The following is an 18,729-nucleotide window of genomic DNA, read 5'->3' on the forward strand; positions in this document are numbered from 1 at the left end:
AAATATGGCAGAGTCCCAGGCTCCCCCACCAGGGCCTGCATAAGGTGAGGCAGGGAGAGACCCAGGCAGCAACAGTCAGGGAGGCCTTACTTCTCAAGACCTACAAGACCTTCCTCCCATCGGACAGAGCCGGGGCCTAGGGGGAGGCCCTCTTGCAGCTCTGCTTCCGGGCCCCTGGCTTGCTCTTCTCTCTGAGGCTGGCTCCCCAGGCATGCTGGCCCAGGCTGTCCCACCAGCCCTCAGGCTCCCCCTCCCTCCTTACTGGGGCTTCACCTAGAGCTTCTCCCTGGCCTCGGGCCTATGCATCCAACATCTTCCAGACACTTCTACCTGGACGCCTTCAGCTCCTCCGAAGTGACCTCCCTCACCTGCATCCCCCAGTTACACAAGGTGGAGAAGCAGAAGGCATCCCCGCACACTTCTCTACCACCTGGGTAGGGGACTTCACCCTTCATGTGTTTCTCCAAATCATTGCCTCCCCCCATCCCCACCATGACTACCTCACGTGAGACCCTCACGTCTCCCGAAGTTGCATATAATCATCTGTTCACACTCCCTGCCTCCCATCGGACAGCCGACCTCCCCTAGTCACCAGGGACTCAACGCGTTCTCGCTGCAGTTCTATCCTCGGGCCTAGGAGCATGTGCATAGAATGAACTCCCTTCCTGTGAGGGACGATTCGGCAATATCTATTAAAATTATAAATGTATATATGCCCTCAGACTCAGTGATTCCATTGCGGGCAATTCATTCTCCGCACACATTCCTCTGTACGAGGATATTAATCACAGCATTGTTTAGAACAGCACAAAATCGGAAACCACCTCCGTGTCCATCCATAGGGCAAAGGCCGAATGCAATATGTTGAATCCATAGAACATTTTAAAGCCAACAAAAGATGAAACCAGCTCTGTTTGTACTAAGACAGAATGACTTCCGTGGCCTATCGATAAAAAGCCAGGGGTAGAACAGGGTCAAGTGCGACTGCTGTGCTAAAAGGGAGATACGTACCCATCGGCTCTTATAGTCACACTCCCTCTGGAACGAAACACTCACTCGGAGGCCAGGGATCGCTTTTGACAAGGGGACTCAAGGACAAGGGCGAGGGGGAGACGTACTCACCAAGGTGTTCTTTCTTTACCGCCTGAGTTCTTTATGTTATGCACGTTTTACCTTTGCAAATAAAGTATGCTGAGCCATCTCGCGCTGGGCAGGCAGCGACCTTTCTCAAGAGCCGATGTGATTGTGTCACACCCTGCCTCAAACACTTCAAGGGCTCTCCATGACAGGGTGTCTGGGACAATCACGGTTCACACTTGTTACAGAGCAATTCACACCCGGTCATTATTTTTAAGCAGCTTTTCACTCTCAAACGTGTCCTGAGGTCAATGATAAATTATATCCACACTCCATCCGTGACCCCAAAGATAGGGCCACCCTCCCTAACATGGCTCGTGAGCCCTCCTCATCCAGCCCTTTGTCCCGGCCCCACCCTACTGGCCGCTCTTTAAACTGCCCGGCTCATTAAACTCCAGAAACACTGAATTACCTAGAGCTCTCCTGCACATGAACTGTTGTTAGGCCCCCAGCCTTGGTTCACGCTGGACCCTCTGCTGGGAACACCCTGTATGCCCACCCAGCCCCGGGCCGAGCCAGTCTTGTCCATCCTTCAAGATTCAGCCATGGCCACCCCATCCCGTCGCTGTGCCTTCTGCTCTGAGATCGAGCCTGCACAGAGCCCAGGGTCTCAAGCACACAACAAACCTTTTCTGTACCGCGGCCGATTCTTGGGGTCCAGAACTTGTCCTGTTTGAAAAGGAAGACAAAAGTACTGCACTAAATTCGAGCCCAGGTCCAGAGTCAGGAGCACCTGGCTCTGAACATGGGGTCTGCCACTTTTTCGAGCATAACCTTGGGAGAAGGGGTGTGCGTTCAGGGCTCCCCTGAGCACCCTTTTCCTGTAAGGTAAGGGGTTTGGTCCTTGAAGTTTCCTTTTGTAGTTAAAAAAAAGTTGATTTCTCCACAGCCAAATATAGAAATGTCGGGGTTTGAGAATCTGAGGGCTCCCTCTTTGTTGAGGCTAACTTCTCATCCAGGCATGTCATTTCCTAGATGGAAAGTTTTTAAAGTGGCAGGTGTTTCTCTTCTATCCCTGAGCCCTGAGGGCAAGGTCAGGCCAACAGTGATGGAGATGTGGACTCACCCCAGGGGACTGCTGGTGTCCGTCTGTCCCCCAGATGCTCTCCCTGTGGGTTAGTTCCTGGCGCCAATGGGAACAAAGTGCCACAAATGGAGCACTTGAAACAATAGATTGATTGTCTCACAATTCTGGAGGCTAGATGTCTGAGATCACGGAGTCAGCAGACTTGGCTCCTTCTGAGGGTCCCTTTTTACGAGGACACCAGTCATATTGGATTAGGGGCCCAGCCCCTCCAGTAGGACCTCCTCTTCACTAATTACATCTGCAACGAGTGACCCTATTTCCAGATAAGGTCATATTCACAGACACCTGGGGGCTAGGACTTCAGCATGTGAATCCGAGGGGAAGGTGATGCAACCCATAAGGCCCTGCTTGGAGTTTCTATTCTCAACCCCAAAATGTGCAGACTGGATAGCAGGACCAACCTCCGGAGGCCCTCTCTGCTATCAGTGAGGGGTTCCTGAAGTCAGCCTTGCCTCCCTGTGGAAGCCGGGCCAAAGAGGGACACCCTGCTCCCTTCATGAGGAGGTCTCAGGATTCCTTATAAGATGGGCAGCTCCCGAGTCGGCCAGCTAGTGCCGGCAGTGGAGCCGGCGACTCCTCATCCAGTGTCCAGAGTTCAAGCCCCATGTTGGGTGTAGAGATTACTTAAATAAATTAACTGAAAAAAAAATGGGGAGCTCCCTCTCCAAATGCCAGATTTCAGGATGCTGCTTCTTTGATTCCGCCCTACCTCGGGGTAAACATGAGACGAGGTAAGGTGGGAAGCCAGATGTGATGTTACCGTCCCCGCGGACAAATGCCGGTTGTCATTTAATGCAGAACTCTAAGTTCCCTAAAATGGGAGGAGTCAAGCCTGGGGTGACACAAGTGACACATTGCCCTCGGTTGGCACCTGGGTGAATGGGATCATCTCAGGCAGGAGCAGGCTTTACGGTTTCTGAGCCCACTGCAGACATTACTTGTTTGGGGGCTGAGCCTGCCACCCCTCCCAACTGAAAGCCGAGCGAAGGGGACCCTCTGAGGTGGAGCCCGGCCAGTGCCCACACCAGTTTCCTCCTGGGCCCAAGAGGTCTGCTTTTCATCGACCAAAAGATTTTCGTGATTGCAGAGAGGTGACTTTCAATGCATTTAGGAGCTCTACGTCCCGTGCCCGCTCCTTCCCAGCCTCCAAGGCCCTCAGGACCAGCTCCTGCGCTCCCTGCAGCGACCCCTGGCGGACACTTCGGGCCTCACTGGTAGCTTCCAGCAGCCAGACCCAGCAAGGGGCCTCTAGAAGAAGGGGGCTGAGAAAGTGTGCTGTAAGAAATACGCCCAAGAATGAGGCCAGACAGTGATATGTCAGGAAACGGAGTCCCGCTCATTCGCCGCGGGTCAGTATGGTCAGCAACACGCGCCTTGGAGTCCGATGGCTCGGGTATGGCATCCGCTTCACTCCCTGCCAGCCCTTTGACTCTGGGGGGTTCCCGAACATCTCGGCCATCTCATGTCTGCAATGAAAGTAACCCTGCTCAGGTCACAGACTGCAGATGAGGCTTAGATGAGATAATTCAGCACAGAAGTATTGACAATTTCATGTTACCCCACTCCGGCCACCCCCACTTACTCACAAACACGCACTATCAAATTAGTTTATTCAACAAGCATGCGCTGAATGTCCACTGCGTGCCAAATACTAATGTCCAAAGAGAAGGGAAGAGGCACACACATCTAGAAGGTTCCAGAATATTCCCTTTCCACTGAGAGTCTGTTTCTCTCCAAAACACACTGCTCTGGGCAACATCCGTGGCCCACATAGAAATAGAGCTTCCCTTTGATCCAGCTCAAGATTTCCACCTTTTTAATCTCTGCCCAGAATTTACTTCGCCTGAATGGAGACCGATTTGCTGCCTCCCTTTGAAATCATGCAGCTGCCGGCACAGAAGAGATAAAAATTCATTGGGGGATTTTTCTTCAGATCTGCACTTTGCTCACTGTATAAGCTGTTGGGATTTTGCAACAGTATTTAGAAAATTTGTAATGCCAGGCTTAAATCTTCTTCAGAAGTTTGGGGGTTGGGGAAGGGAGAGGAATTTATTTTAGAATTCCGTTTCCTTATGGCATCAACAAATGATAAGTGAAACATAGAGAAGCAGTGGCGAGGACCAGGAAAAGTAGAGATGCTCTATAATGAGAGCCTGCAGCCTCTAATAACAGATGCTGGCTGCCGCTCCGGGACCCTGGGACCCTTCGAGTCGTGCTTCAAGACACTTCGTAGCTTCTAGGCCTGAGGACGTGCTCTAACCTAACAGCCTCGACTCCCATATCCACTCATTTCATAAATATCGTTGGCGAGTCTGCTGTGTGCCAGGCTGGGAATACATGTGGACCTGAGCCCCCAGCCCTGCCCCACAGCAGCTCCAGTCTGTTATCAGTGTGAGAACAGTGTATCCCAATTCAAGGGGTTTAGAAGTCCTATACCAAGTATACTGGCACTCGGGAAACTTCTGGGAAGGGGCTCAGAAATGTTCTGAGCAGACTGTTGGCTTTATTTATCCGGCCAAAGTCAAAAGGAATGAATCCTCTGAGGACCACTCCCCTCGTCTGTGCGGTTTCTTGCTCACCCGTAGGACTGATGAAAACCCCCAGTGGAGGGGGGGGTGCATGCAAGCTCAGAGAAATAACAGAGAAGGAGCCCTGAGAACCTGCCTCCAGGCCGTCCTGGTCTCAGGAATTCCAGAACGGGAGAAGGCGGGGGCAGCTGTGGCCAGCAGTGGGCCCGAAGGAGGAGAGAGTAAGTGGTAGTGGGGAGGAGACCCTGAATCTCAGGGCCTGCCCTCGGACAGGAGTTAGTCTGGGCCAGATTGGGTCTGGAGGCCAACCTGCCATCTGTCCCTTCCGCAGTGGCCTGACCACAGGGACTGGGCTGGGTGGGCTGCAGCCTCAGATGTGATCAGAAGGCCACTTAGCATACCTGAATCAGCACCCGGTGATGCAGCCCATCCAGGCCATGGAGAGGCCCAACGAGCATCTACCCCTGCTTTGTGTATATGGCTGTCAGATAAAAACACAGAATCTATAGCTGGAAATTGAGACGCTATAGCCACAATGCCAAAAGAGGCTTTCCATCGAGAAGGAGCTGGGCACCCTCCCTGCGGGCAGCACGACCGTGCAGTGCATTCTTCGCAAGCTGAGTAGCTCTCCAGGGGTGGGAAAGCCCGGTCCAGGGGCCCCCACAAGCCAAGTGGGTGCCATTTACAAGGACTACAGTATCAGCAGGGCCCCTGGGGGCAGGAAAAGCTGTGGGCCTGGCCAGGGGAAGGGGGGGAAGGTTAAGTGGGCAGGGGGTCAGTGATCATAGAGCCAATCAGCGGAAAGCCTGTCTGTCCAGCTGCAAGTCTAATTCTCATCGTCACTCTGTCGCAGTGAATTCATCTATGGCTATAAGTTTCAAGAATGAAGCTAACCTAAGCTGACTGTAAATACAAGGAATTTCAGAAAGAAAGAAACTGGTGTGCAGGATGGTTTCTGCAAGGGCGTGAAGCATGGTGGCATTCCCTTCACTTCCAGAAGGACCCCCAAGTTAAGGAGGGAAGAAACACCACACGCTCAGGGACAGTGAGAGGCTAGTGTTTATGGAGGAAGGAGTCGCTACTGACTAGAGGAAATGGGCCAAGAGCTCAGGTCCGGGAGCAACAAGGTATTCTCCTGAAGAGCTACTCCTAGTGGTTCAGGGCCCCGAGAAGACCTCTTGAATAACCAGCCAACCAAGGTAACGCTGGGTGGTGGACCTAGGTTCCAGTCTGTTCTGTGAAGGCAGACTTCCTGTGTGTCCAGGGACACAGCCACACCCTCTAGGGGTCCTCGCAGCTGGAGCAGGGTGACCGGAGGACCCGGAAGAGCAGTGCAGCTGTACTGTAGCTCTGAGTTGAGGCTATGTTCTTCATATTTGGACTAATCTTGGATTAATTTCTCCCCTTAGCTGAATTTAGATACCTTTTATAAAATTTCTTTTCCTCCATGGGCTAGACTTGGGATTTTACAGTGAGTTCATGGATACTCCGAGAAAACAATCTAGAATAATCTTCAGTCTCTTGGAAAGGGCTCTCTGGGCCCTGCAGGAAGATGCGGATTGCAACTGTCCAGCACGGGGACTTAGCGCCACCTGGTGGTCTGTCTGATTACACTCTGGAGCCATATCCACGTGCAGGCTGGAAAGAGTAAGAGGACTTTGGCCTTGGGCCGGAACTGTGCGGCAGTCTCGCAAGTTCACCAAGTTCCACCAGCTCAAACAAAACTATCCGGGCCAAAACAAACGGAGAACTGATACGCATAGAGCCTTGTGGCACTTCATTCACTTTTTACATGTATTCACTGGAACGTTCCTTCAGCCATTTCCCTGGGCCCCTGCTAGAAGCTGGGGTTGCAGCCATGACCAAGTCATGGCCCTTGTCTTGGAGTTGCTCATGGAGCACGGGCGGGGGCAGACACAGGCAAGCCGTGCTGCACGTCGTGGTACAAAGTCAGTGGCACAGGACGCAGGCAGAGTCTGGAGGAGTGGCCCTTGTCTTGGAGTTGCTCATGGAGCACTCATGGGCGGGGAGCACTCATGGGCGGGGGCAGACACAGGCAAGCCGTGCTGCACCTCGTGGTACGAAGTCAGTGGCACAGGACGCAGGCAGAGTCTGGAGGAGGAGAAGCGGGCCCTCAAGCCTCCCTAGGGGCACACGTGGGGACACCCTTAGAAGGGAAAACGCATGGTCTTAGATGTTAAAAGGTGAATGGGATCCAGTCAAGGGCAGGATGGCGGTGGGGCATTCTAGGCAGAGACAGCCAGAGAGCAAAGTGTTCCCTTAAGACCTGAGGCACCCCAGGGGGGCTGGCACATGCAGGGTGGGGCAGCTGACCTGGGAAGGCATTTGGACTTCACAGTGCAGCCACCTCAGCTACTGAAGCTTGATTTGTGCCACTGCCGGTGGCTAGAAGGCCCAGCTTCTAATTCTCGAAGGAATCCACAGTCTGACTTTCAATGTTATCTTCAAATAGGAGTCAACATTCAAAGGACATACTGGCAAGGCAAAAAAAAAAAAAACGAAAATAAAAACGGAGGGGAATATTCCTGAAACTACGAAACTACTTTGGACCTGTGTCCTATCACCAGGTCACACCATTTGGAATATGCTACATTAATTTTTTTTAATTCTACCATTATCTTGTAACTAGAACAACTGGAGAGCATTACATTTTTTAAACTTAAAGCATTAATACTGTGAAAAGCAAACATGTACGATGCATCATAACCTTGTAACTGTGCCTTGACATGTTGTTGGCTTGTAGTATGTCAACAAATAAACTAAGGAAGGGGCCTGGGCCTCTCTCAACCTCCGGAAAGCTCTAGAAAGTTCTGGGGAAGGAGGAAATGGGAGAGAACCAAAAGAAGGTGAAGCTGGAGCCTGCTGCGATAGTTGAGGCCCTGAGATGCTGAAACCCAGCCTGGTTAGGGTCCGTGTGGAAGGAGAGGAGGAACACTACTGATGCTTCAAATTTGGCAGGATTTGCTGTTGATTCTGTGAAAAGAAAAAAATTGTTAATAATCCCTTGTGCCTGCTAATGAGGGCAGATCCTGGTAACCATAGGATCTTTTGTTTGGAGAGCAGAAAGTCAACATCCTTGGTCTGACGGCTTTGGGCCAAATCACAGGCGGTATCAGGCATGGGAGGCCAGGCACCGAGAGCTAGCATAAGGAGGACAAGACCAAACTGCTCAACCAGGAAGGGACAAGGGATGTGGAACGTTCCTGAGGCTGCAGGAGCCAGTGGTCCTGGAGGCCGCCAGGGAGGGTCTCCATCAGATAGAGCTCTGGGTACTTGGTGGCTCGGAAGGGACCTGGGAGACATTTGGTTCAGTCAGCCAAGAAGCCCCTTTGCTTTTCTTAGCATCAAACCTTTAACCTCTGAAACCCAAGAAAAACTGAGCAAGCTGACTTGTTCAGACCATCTCTGTTCTGGAGAAGTGCATCTCAGCGTGCTATCCATCATGGTCGAGCCCCAGACAAGATGAGCTTAAGCCATGCCAAGACCCTGGAGTATTCTAAGATCAGCCCCAGACAAGTCACGGGAGGCAGGGCATAAAAACTGTCCATACCCTAGAGTACAGCTCCAGCTGGAGACCAGCCACCAGGGCAGACTGGGAAAGGGGAGCCCTCGTCTGTGCTCAGGAGGTGCCGCTCACCACCAGTCCCCTGAGATTTGCTACAAGACCAAAGTCTAGAGCACCGGGGTGGCTCAGTTGGTTAAGCGGCTGCCTTCAGCTCAGGTCATGATCTCAGGGTCCTGGAATCTGAGCCCCGTGTTGGGCTCCCTGCTCAACGGAGAGCCTGCTTCTCCCTCTGCCCCTCCCCCCTGCTCGTGCTCATGTTCTCTCGCTCTCAAAAATAAATAAACAAAATCTTAAAAAAAAAAAAAAAGAGCAACGTCTAACAATGAAGGCTCACAACACATCTCACCTGAACAGCGGCCGTGAGGCCCTTCAGCTCAAGAGGCATCTCCTTTTTTGGCTTTAGCTTGGCCTAGAAGCCTCGCAAATTGTTCAGCAAGGTAAAGCCAGGCCAGAACATGTAACCCAAGGCCACCGGGTCAGCAGCTGAGCTGCCTGTTTGACTTGTTAGGTGGCAGAGAGGGTGGAGATAGCATTGGTCTCTGAAAGGCCTCTTTAGCTAAGAAAGCTTCCTGGAGAAGGAACATACACCCAGTTATCTGTGTTTGCCGAACCGCACTAAAAATCATTTATTGTCGCCCTCCGCTGGGATCTTTACACCACAGATGTTTATGACCCTGCAGAGGGAAAAGCGCTCGCATTTTCTGGATGTTGGGTGAACATCGGTTCAGATATGGCTGAATAAGAGGCGACACCCCATTGCACAGCCAGAGCCCCCCTCCGCTGCCCCTTGGGGACCTGGCCTTCCCTGAGCCCTCTTCCTCTCCTCTCTACACCTTCAAACTCTCAATTACAGTCATTTGTCTGACACTCCTTTATTGGGGTGCTTGCCTTGTAGGGAGCATTCTGTCCGGAGAATGAATATCGACTGACGAAATCTTGTCCTCCACTTGCTTGCAGGGCAACGATAGAGACAGAGGAAGCAAGAGAATGTCAACTGAGAGGAAACGGGTGGGGGTGGGGGGCAAGGCAGATTCCTGCAGGGATGAAAAGGAGGAGCATTACTTCGACAGCACCAAAGTGAGAAAAGAATATTCCAATATGAGAACCAACGTCCAACTCCTTAATAAAATACATCCCTGAAGGCGCTTTTAAAACATGGCCATAAAATTCTTTGATACTCTTCTCCCAGAGAGGTGGGTCTGTGTCCCCTCCCCTTGAGTCTGGGTTCTATCACTGCTCAGGTAATGACAGTTTCAGTCTCTTCTTGAATCTTAAAGTGCTCACTCTTGAACCCAGCTTCCAGAGCAGAAAGGAATCGGCTCCCCCCACCACCCCCCGGCCCACGAGCCCATGAGCCCGTGTAAAGAGACCACCAGGCAAAGTAGGTGTTCTAACCCACAACTCCGGTTGAGGTCCCAGCCAAGAGCCAGCATCTACTTCCAGACGGGAGTGAGCAAGCTTGCGGATGCTACCCGGATAGTGGCCAGTGGCAGAAAGCCCCACGCCAGGAAATATATTCCTTTGAGAACTTTAGAAACAAATTGTTTTGAGCACTTTCAAAGGCTGTTGCCAGAATTGTAAATTGACTGAAGATATCTAGGAGATAACTAGGAAATAGAAATCAAGATCCCTAAAACGATCATGGGCAGGCAAATAGTTGTAAGACACAGCAAATCTTGATTGTAGAACTTGGGGGGTGGGTTTGTGAATGTTCACTGAAAAATTATTTTGATATTTCTACATGTTTGACATTTTTAATAATAACACACGGGGAGGTAGAAGGGCTTCTGAGTCACTATGAGTGAAGCCCGAGGAAACAGTCAAGAGATGTAATTTTTAGGGGCGCCTGGGTGGCACAGCGGTTAAGCGTCTGCCTTCGGCTCAGGGCGTGATCCCGGCGTTATGGGATCGAGCCCCACATCAGGCTCCTCCGCTATGAGCCTGCTTCTTCCTCTCCCACTCCCCCTGCTTGTGTTCCCTCTCTCGCTGGCTGTCTCTATCTCTGTCAAATAAATAAATAAAATCTTAAAAAAAAAAAAAAGAGATGTAATTTTTAAAAATCGATATTCCCTTACACCATTGGTGGGAATGCAAACTGGTGCAGCCACTGTGGAAAAGAGTAAGGAGGGTCCTTAAAAAGTTAAAAATAGAGCTACCTTAAGATCCAGTATTTGCACTACGAGGGTTTTACACAAAAAATATTAAAACAAAACAAAACAAAACACTAATTCACAGGGATGCATGCACCCTGTTGTTGATAGCAGTATTATTTACAATAGCCGAATTACGGAAGCAGCCCAAGTGTCCGTGGACAAATGAATGGATAAAGAAGGTGTGATATATATACAATGGAATATTACTCGGCCATAAAAAAAGAATGAAATCTTACCATTTGCAACAACATGGATGGAGCTACAGAATATTATGCTAAGCAAAATAAGTCAATCAGAGAAAGACAAATACCATATGATTACACTCATACGTGGAACTGAAGAAACAAAGCAAATAGGCAAATGGAATAAAGGATAGAGACAAGCCAAGGAACAGACTCTTATCTGCTGAGAACAAACAGATGGTTCCCAAAGGGAAGGTAGGTGGGGGATAGGGGAAATAGATGATGGGAAAGGAGGAGGGCACTTGGGATGAGCACCGGGGGACGTATGGAACTGCTGAATCACTATATTGCACACCTGACACTAATACAACACTGTATGTTAACTATATCAGAATGAAAATTAAAAATAACTAACTAAATACATTTTGTAATAAAATAAAGTATATTAATATTCCAGGATGTCTGTGGTGGACACCAATGGCCTCTCATCTATGTCTGGACGCTGCCCTTCTCTCTCCGTCCTGGAGGGGTGAGTGGGCTGGGGGTGGTCTCTTCAGTCCTGCTTCTGCAACGCAGCCCCATCCCACAGGCATCAGGGATGGGAATGGGCACATAACCTACACCTATCAGGATTCTGTCCCCAGGAAGTTGAGATTTGACTTATAAATCTGAGTTTATTCTCAGCTGGCCCCTTAAATGGAAAAAATGTCAAAATTTAAGAGCTAGGCTGTGGCTGCTGTAGATTGAATTGTGTCCCCCAGAAAGACACGTTGAAGTCCTCACCCCCAACTACCTCAGAACATGAACTTACTTGGGAATAGGGCCTTTGCAGCTCTAATGAGCTAAGATGAGACCACGCTGGAGAACGGTGGGCCCTTAAGCCAACACAACTGCAGTCCTTTCAAGAAGAGGAGATACGCAGGGCGCCTGGGTGGCTCAGTCGGTTAGGCACCTGCCTTTGGCTCCGGTCATGATCCCAGGGTCCTGGGATCGAACCCTACATCAGGCTCCCCACTAAGCCAGGAGTCTGCTTCTCCTCCTCCCTCTGTTCCTCCCACCCCCAGCTCATGCTCTCTCCCTCATATAAATAAATAAAATATTAAAAAGAAGAAGAGGAGACACGCAGACTTGGGGAGAAGGCTGTGTGAGCACGAGGCAGAGATGGGAGTGATGCACCTACCATGTAGGAGCTCCAGAAAACCGCCAGAAGCTGGAAGAGGCAACGGAGGATTCCCCTGCACTTCCCAGAGGCAGCACCATCCTCCGGGTCCTTGATTTCAGACCTCTGGCCCCCAGGCCTGGGAGACCATACGTTTCTGTTGTCTTCTGTGTGGTAGCCCTAGCGACTATCGCAGTGGCCATGTTCCACTAGGAGAACCGAGCAGAGGGAAGAACGAGGCAGGTGCACTGAGGGATCAGGGGTGAGCCATGGCTCTCTGCCTCCAGGATCTCCCCGAAGGCGGGCACATCCTCGCCCTCCAGCCGGTGGGGCAACTCCTGCCCTCACCCTACAGTGCCCTACTCCTTTTAAGTCAGATGTCACATCTAACCAGGGACTGATACGCGTACCGTGGTCAGTGCAGCCCCACCTATAGTAGGGAAAGTAAAAGGGAAGCCAACAAAATGGCCCAGCAAGAGGACCAGGTAAACCAATGGTGGTTCATGCGTAAGAGGGACTATTAATCAGTCCATCCAAAATCACCGCACTGAAGCTTACCGACTCCCGTATTTTATACACAATTCTCCTTGAATACGCGGCCATTGGGTTTGACCCCTGTCATCTGCAGGGGGCGCCTCACCTCCCTGCCCTCCGTGTTCCGGGGTATTGCCTCGCTTCGCCACGCAGCACCTGCGGCCATCACAACCAGCTGGCTGCAAGGACGGCGGAGTTTGGGTCTTCCCGTGGAACTCGGACCCCAGCCCCTCCAGGCCCTGTGTCAGGACAGCAGTCCTGCTCTGATGGCTCTTCTCAGAAAGACGGCCTTCCAAGACCTGTGTGCTCTGTCCCAATTTGTCTGAGGCTCTTGGAGAAATAGGGCGAGATCCATACTCCTGCAAATATGCCCGAGCACTGGCTGTTCTCCGGGGGGCTGTGCGATGCACTCGAGCTCCCCAGACGGCCTCGCCTACTTGGAACGCGCTGTTCCTGTGGAAGCTCCCAGAAATGCACCAGGAAGAGGGTCACTTGCTTCTTCTTGCACTAAAATAAAACCCATATTAGCAGCCTCTTTATGTGAGGTACTCGGCCCAGGGACCATCACTGACCTTAGGGGCGGCACTCCACCAGCAGAGAAGCAGAGAATAAAATAGTACATTGTACTGATCCAGAGAACCCCCCCCACACACACATCCTGAAAGAGAGCCTGAAAGAACACCTTCTTCCTGTGTGTGATTATGCTAGTAACATCCACATAAAATAACATTTACCACTTTAATTATTTTTACATATACAATTCAGTGGGCATTAAGTACATTCTCACTGTTGTGCCCCATAACCACCAGCCAGGTCCAGAACTTTTTCATCTTCCCGAACAAAAGCTCTCTCCCCATTAAATAACAATTCCCCATCACTCCCTCCCCCAGCCTCTGGAAACTTCTCTTCTACTTTTTGTCTTTATGGATTTGACTAATCCAGGTATTTCATAGAAGTGGAAGCGTATAATATTTGTCCTTTTGTGTCTGGTGTTATTTAATACGTATTCTCTATATGTTAGCATATATGCTCCAAGATTCATCCATATTATAGCATGTGTCAGAAATCCATTCCTTTGTAAGGCTGAATAATATTCTAATGCATGGATATATCACATTTGTCTATCCATTCATCCATCCATGGACACTTGGGGAGTTTCCACCTTTTGAGTCCTGAGAATAATGCTGCAATGAACATTGACATATCTGTGTAAGTCCCAGCTTCCAACTTATTTGTTTGTTGTTGTTGTTTTTTTTTTGAGTGAGAGAGAGAGCAAGAGAGAGAGAGTGCAGGTGAGGAGCAGAGGGAGAGGGAGAGAATCTCAAGCAGGCTCCATGCCCAGTGTGGACCCTGACCCAGGGCTTGATCTCACGACCCTGAGATCGTGACCTAAGCCCCAGTCAAGAGTCAGATACTTCACTGACTGAGCCACGCCCACACCCCCAGCTTTCAATTCTTTAGGGCATCTACTTAGGAATAGAACTGGCGGATCGTTTGGTAACAGCCTGTGGAGCCGCCTATTGCTTCCACCAGCAGGGCACAAGGGTTCCGACTTCTCCCCATCCTTGCCAACTCTGGTTATTTTCCATTTTTTTACATCGTAGCCATCCTAATGGGTGTGCAGTGAAGAATAACTCCTGAGCTGATTTGGTTGGACGAATACATACAAGAGTCACGCAACAATGTGGGGAGAAGGAGGCCCCCAGCACAGCCAGCAGTACCTACAATGTCTGGAAGGTGTGAGAGTTCTGGAATGCCATGGACAATGGAAGAGTGGGGAAGCCGGGGATGAGGCCAGGGTGCCACAGAGAACCAGATGTGGCAGGTCATGGAGGCAGTGCCCAGGGGACCAGACTCTCCTAGAGCAGTGGGTGCCCCAGAGGAGAAGCAGAGTAGCATGGAGTGTGGCCTGGAGGCAGACAGCTGGCAGAGGAAGCTCTACTCCTCTTCTCATGTGTGTCTCCTCAGGGCAAGTCACTCAACCTTCCTGATTCGGTCTCATGACTGAGAACTGGGACCCGGCTGTTCTTCATCACAAGATTCCTGCCAGACTACACTGAAACAATCCATGTGAAATTTCCACACAGCATCCGACCCAGGGCAGGCATTCCCTAGGTGGTAGCCATTATTGTCAAGGGGTGCGAATGCTCGTCCTAATAAAATAATAACATACACATATCTGAGGAAGACACCGAGCGTGACAAGGTGTCAGCCACCAGCAAGGCAGCATGGAGGGTACAGAGAGGAAGGAGGAGAGCCTCTCCGCTCAGTGAGCTCATGATCCCTTGCAGGAGAGTCCTGAGAGGGGCTCCTTGGTGGACTTTGGAGTTGGAGAGGCAGGGTTAGTATCTGTGGTGGATTATACATATTTTCTAATAGGTTTTTTTTTTGTAAGATTTTATTTATTTCTGTGACAGAGAGACAGCCAGCCAGAGAGGGAACACAAGCAGGGGGAGTGGGAGAGGAAGAAGCAGGCTCCCAGCGGAGGAGCCCGATGTGGGACCCGATCCTGGAACACGGGGATCACGCCCTGAGCTGAAGGCAGACGCTTAACGACTGCACCACCCAGGCGACCCGGATTATACATATTTTCTGCCGAATGTTCCACTTCCCCTCCCCCATGATTTTCTTCCACACAAGGAGGTGACACATCGTTATTACCAACGAGTATCCCCTCAAGATTCACAACTAGTGTCCCCTCAAAAGTCATATGGTGAAGCCCTGACCTTCAGTGTGCTGAATTTGGATATAGGGTCTTTTAGAGATAATGAAGGTTAAACAAGGTCATAAAGTGGGGCTCTAATCCAATACAACTGGCATCCTCACGAGGAGAGGGAGACACCAGCTATGTTCACATAGACAAAAGGCCATATGAAGACACACGAGAAGATGGCCGTCTACAAGTCAAAGAGAGGCTTTCAGAGAAAGCAACCCCGCTGGCCCCGTGATCGTGGACTTCTCGACTCCAGAACTGGGGAACCATGTGTCTGTGGGTTAAGTGGCCCAGTCTCTGGTATTTTGTTATGGCGGCCTGAGCCATCTAATCCAGTCCCTGCTAGTTGAACTCATGTGTTCTGGCTGGTTCAATACCTGTGAGTGGAGGTGAGGTGTGCCGCTTCCAAGCAGAAGATTCAAGAGCCTGTGTGTGGTTGTGCCGGAGGCTCCTTTCCCCTCTGCCACGGAAACAGCAATGCCCCTCTTGAGGCTGTTCCATTACTTGGGTCTCGGCATGACCTGAATGTCGGGCAGAGCTGTGGCCAGCCCGTGAGAGACAGGTAGTGCGGGAGGATAAACTCTTTACTGTCGTGAGCCACTGAGATGAGACGTGTGTGTTACTGCAGGATAACCTAGCCCATCCTGACTCACAGATTCTAAAAGCCCAGGCTCTGCGAGCTTGGCTGAGTTTGTTCACCTCTCTGAGCCCTGTCTTTCATATAGAAGAGTCATGGTAAAACCTGCCTTGTAGGGTCCTTCAGTCCTTCACCAAACACGTACTCACTGAGTGCTTTTGGGGTGTCACCACTGGATCATGGGCCCCGGAAGTTGTTCATATCCCAACCCCTAGATCTGGTGAATATGCTACGTTACATATCCAAGGGGAATCCGGTTTGCAGATGGAAGGAAGGGCTGATCAGGTGGCCTTAAAATAGGGAGATTATCTTGAATTATTTGGATGGGCTCTTGTAATCACAAGGGTCCTTAAAAGTGGAGGAATGAAGCAGGAGAGAGAGAAAACAGAGAGATGGGACATGAAAAGGACTCAGCTGGGTATAATCGGTGGCTCTGCAGATGGAGGAGGGGCCACGAGGCAAGGAATGCGGGCCATTCTAGAAGCTGGAAGGAAGCAGATGCTCGCCGGGAGCCTCCAGGATGGAGGCCAGCCCAGACAAACCCTTGACTGCTGCCCAGTGAGACCTGTGTTGCACTTCTAACCTACAGAACCGTGAGATAAAAAATTTGCATCGTCGAAGGCACTAAGTCAGTGGTAACTTGTTAGGAGGGGCCGTGAGAAACTCTAAGGGGAAAAGCAAGGGGCTGCAATGAAAACCATGGGGGCCAGGGGTGCGGTACCGACGTTACAGGGTGTGCTCAGGGAAGACCTCTGAAGACTTGAAATTGAAACAGAGCCATAAAAGACGAAAAGGGTAGATAGACTCATTTGTGTGCCGATTCCGTAAGTCACTAAAGTTCACGAGCTTTGCATCATGCCTGGTACACGGGAAGTGTCCAGCGTGTAATAACTGTGATTAGAGGATGTGCCGGTTTTAAGAAAAAAATCCAGCATCTGAGAGATAAGGCCATGAGCTTCCACACCTCCGTGCCTTTGTTCAGGCCATGCCCTCTGCCTGGAACACCTTTCTCCTCCTTCCTGGACTGGTAAAAACTTCTGCTGGTGTCAGGGGAGGCAGGCTCAGGCGATAATCCAGTTCTTTCCTCAGGGCTTTCATTTCATTCACTTCTGAGCAAATATAACGACCATGCCAGTGTCCCCCCACTGTACCCATTCTAACCCAGCCCCATCTGCCTCTGTCTCCTCTCCTTTCTGGATGGAAGGGGTGCCTTCGGAAGTCAGGGTGAGGGACAAGGGGAGACAAGCAGCAACCGGAGTAACCCAGCTGGGGGAGGGTGGAAATGATAGGGAAAAAGAAGAAAAAGAAATTTCCAGTTTATTCTTCAACATCTCCACTCCCTACCCTGCTTTAAAAAATCTGGGGAAGGACATGTAAAGTTATCATGTTTTATTTATTGTTATTATTAATTATATGAAATGTGGTGGAAATCTGAGTTACTAATTCTGTTCATTGACCTAGGGGAGAAAAAGTTAAGGTCCTGGGCTGTCCTTTCCTCCTCCTTAAATCCTCTGGTTTATTCTTTTCTGGTTGGTGTCCAAGACATTGAGGGGGAGCCTGCTGTACTTCAGAAAATATTATTGTTGCCCCTTCAGTCTTTTCCGGAAACCATGGCCCGGAGCTGGAGCTTGACTGGTTCAGCTTCCTGCCAAGGCCAATGGGACTTTCTGGAATTGTCTTAAATCTTGGTCACCCAACTCTGGAACACTCCGTTCTTATTTACCAAGCACCTAACGAGCAACACCGAATATGCACCCAAAGTTCTAGAATTCCGGAAATCTAGTCACGTAAAACGTTTTGATTTTTTTCCCCTAAAACCCAGTGTTGCTAAAAGAAAAGCGACCTGCTGTGTTCACTGTCTCTGTGGCTTAGTGTAGCTTTTGAGACTGGTCTCAACGGCCCTGCTACGGACGGACGGCTGCCCGAGATTGACTGCACACCACGCGCTTTTCTACTTCTGTGCCTTTGTTCACAAGCCCACCCTTGCCTGGCACACCCCCTCCAGCCTTCCTGCCACCCCAGGAAGCCTCTTAAACATCAGACTCCCTCAAGCAGAACAAACTGCTTGCTTACCATGTGATCCCTTGGAACTTTCTGTCTATCCCTTCACTGTAGCTTTTTACTGACCTGCCTCCATTGGACTGTGAGTGTCTACACAAGCCGGGAACATCTATTAATCACTGTAAGTAACCCCTGGAACCTAGCACCGGGCCTGAAATAAATGGGCATTCAATAAATACTCATCAAGCGAATGAGTGAAGGATGGGATGAGTGAATGAGTGAACAGTGAACACATTTAAGCCTTTGTTTAAGAAGAGAGAGAATATTCTAGATGATAATGATAAAGCCATCTTCTGATGCCTGAATCTGTGTTCTCTATATTCTTCTGTTCTCTATATTCTTCTGTTCTCCCCACAGCCTCCAGGACACACGAGGCCTTAGATGCATAGCTAGCTTGTTCCTGCTTTGCTCTTCGGTCACTCAAACGCAGAAGAACCAATCAAGCACTGGAAGGAGGTTCTAGAACTGTGCTGTCCAATAGAGAAGCCACTAGCTAGATGTGGTTATTGACCACTTGAAATGTGGCTAGTCTAACCTGAGATGTGCTGTAAGCATAAAATGTTTTCTGAGTTTCAAAGAGTGGGCATGAAAAAAAAGTAAAACAGCTCATTAATCATTTTTATATGATTATATGTTGAAATGATAACATTGGGGATATTTTGGGTTAAACTATATTATTAAGTTTAATCTCTTTGGGGTTTTTTTTAATTTTTAATTTTAATTCCAGTTTAGTTAACATACAGTGTTATATTGGTTTCAGGTGTTCTTTTTACTTTTTTCATGTGGCTACTAGAAATATTTTTTTAAGATTTTATTAATTTATCAGAGAGAGAGCACACAAGCAGGGGGAGCAGGCAGGCAGAGGGAGAAGCAGGTTCTCTGCTGAGCAGGGAGCCCGAGGAGGGACTTGATCCCAGGACCCTGGGATCATGACCTGAGCTGAAGGCAGACA

This window comes from Ailuropoda melanoleuca, chromosome 4, assembly GCF_002007445.2.
Source record: "Ailuropoda melanoleuca isolate Jingjing chromosome 4, ASM200744v2, whole genome shotgun sequence".
In the NCBI taxonomy this organism is placed as follows: Eukaryota; Metazoa; Chordata; class Mammalia; order Carnivora; family Ursidae; genus Ailuropoda; species Ailuropoda melanoleuca.